Below are 2,675 nucleotides of genomic sequence, written 5' to 3'. Positions count from 1 at the left end.
GAGGGGAGTTATATCTTGAAAGGTTTTGACATTTTCTGTTAATGAAGGAGTTTTTGGCTAGTTAGAGAACAGACTTGGCATGGTTCCGGGCAGAAATATAAAGTGCATGAGATTCTGGTGATGGAAGGCTTAAGTACCTTTTGTGGGCCACCTCTCTATCATGTATAGCACGAGAACAAGCTGTGTTAAACCAAGGTTTAGAAGGTTTAGGATGAGAAAAAGAGTGAGGAATGTACGCCTCCATGCCAGACACTATCACCTCTGTTATGCGTCCAGCACACAAAGACGGGTGTCTGACACGGAAGCAGTAGTCATTCCAAGGAAAATCAGCAAAATACCTCCTCAGGTCCCCCCAACTGACAGAGGCAAAACGCCAGAGGCACCTTCGCTTAGGGGGATCCTGAGGAGGGATTGGAGTGATAGGACAAGATAAAGATATGAGATTGTGATCGGAGGAGCCCAACGGAGAAGAAAGGGTGACAGCATAAGCAGAAGGATTAGAGGTCAGGAAAAGGTCAAGAATGTTGGGTGTATCTCCAAGACTGTCAGGAATGCGAGTAGGGTGTTGCACCAATTGCTCTAGGTCATGGAGGATAGCAAAGTTGTAGGCTAGTTCACCAGGATGGTCAGTGAAGGGAGAGGAAAGCCAAAGCTGGTGGTGAACATTGAAGTCTCCAAGAATGGAGATCTCTGCAAAAGGGAAGAGGGTCAGAATGTGCTCCACTTTGGAAGTTAAGTAGTCAAAGAATTTCTTATAGTCAGAGGAGTTAGGTGAGAGCTATACAGCACAGATAAATTTAGTTTGAGAGTGACTCTGTAGTCGTAGCCAGATGGTGGAAAACTTGGAAGATTGAAGAGCGTGGGCACGAGAGCAGGTTACGTCATTGCCCACATAAACGCAGCATCCAGCTTTGGATAGAAAATGAGGATAGAGAAAGTAGGAGGGAACAGAAAAGGGACTACTGTCAGTTGCCTCAGACACCTGAGTTTCAGTGAGGAAAAGAAGATGAGATTTAGAAGAGGAGAGGTGGTGTTCTACAGATTGAAAATTAGATCTTAGACCGCGAATGTTGCAGAAGTTAATGAAGAAAAAATTGAGGGGGGTGTCAAGATACTTAGGGTCGTCGGCAGAAAGGCAGTCCGACCTGGGGACATTTATGGTCCCCTCCCCAGATGGGGACTCCGAGGCTGGTGTAGGAGTCGCCATGATGATTTTAAAATTTTTGAGTGAAGGGTGTGTGTTATTAGGTGCTTGTAGTTTTGTGTGGAGGAAGAGAGTTGTCTTTAGAGGGCAGGCTATGACTACCCCCTTGTGTTGTGAGACACAAAGGGAAACGTTCAGTGAGGTCACAGTTGGGTTTAATGATAAGTTCACAGCACCCCCTGAACAGTGCTTTAGATTGGGAGGATTGGATTGGGAGGATTGCGAGGATTTAGACTGGGAGATTGGGATATTATTATTTTACACCTACCGGTGGGATTACTGAGTGACGCCTTACCATTATTGTATACTTACTAGGCCTGAATGTTGAGCTGGGGTCTCATCCTTTTTTTTTTTTTTTTTTTGTGGGTGTCCTGATGTCCATTGTTTCTTTGTACAGAGTGTTAGCGGTGTCTTGTTGTGGGTCTAGTGTGTCTAAACGTCATGAGCATTGTGTCATGTGTTTGTTAAATGCTACTGGTCTTAGGGCCCACAACTGTGAATGAGGCAAACCAAAGGATTTTTATAATATTTCTGTTAGGCCACAGCTCTCTACTTTCTTCCCAAATTTCCACTATTTTTATAGGAGGTGGGAATCTGTCTTCTAGGAAAACTGTAGACAGGCTTCTCTCTGGCCAGAATGTGTAATATTCTTATTGGAAATGGGTGATTTTCGTTACTGTGGGGAGTAGTCCAATGGGTTATTATACCTCAATATGTGGATAGTCTATGCTGTATGTGCTCCCTAACCCATGGCTAATTATTTCTTTCCAGCTTGGCGAATTAAGATGATGTTTGTTATACTCCCTTCGCAATTTATGGATTAAACAGAGTCACAATCTCATTGAGGCTGTATAGTTGTTGATCATTAAGTGCCTGGACTCACTGTTTATACCCTCACTAAGCTAGAAAGAGGTACCCTAGGGAAAGCTCACCCAAGTGGAGTGGTAGCTGTGAAGAAGGCTGAACATGGTTGTAACAATATATATATATATATATATATATATATATATATATATATATATATATATATATATATATATATATATATATATATATATATATATATATATATATATATATATATATATATCATAAAATTATTTTAATTACTCAACACTAGTTGCATGAATTTTAGGTGTGCAAATTACTTTTTTTTTTTTTTTTTTTAAGTGGGAAGGGTACTGGTCAAGGGCAACAAAATTACAATAAGGCATCTTCTTCATTTCTTCACAAGCAACTTGGAAATAGGCATTTTCCCGACACATCCCTTTCACGCAGATCTCCTGGGAGCTTCGAATTCTTATAACTAACCCAGGCCACAAGCTTTCTTATTTTTCGCAAGAATCGTGAGTGGGCAGCAGGACGCAGTGATGTAAACGTGTTAGGTGAAAACAAACCGATGTGCATGTACTGTTTTCAGTAAAATCTCGACATATAGAATTATCTGTATACAAATCAGTCATGAGTGAAA

This window comes from Scylla paramamosain, chromosome 2 (genome assembly GCF_035594125.1).
Source record: "Scylla paramamosain isolate STU-SP2022 chromosome 2, ASM3559412v1, whole genome shotgun sequence".
Taxonomy (NCBI): Eukaryota; Metazoa; Arthropoda; class Malacostraca; order Decapoda; family Portunidae; genus Scylla; species Scylla paramamosain.
The sequence above is the reverse complement of the archived record's forward strand: the minus strand, read 5'-3'. Positions refer to the sequence as shown.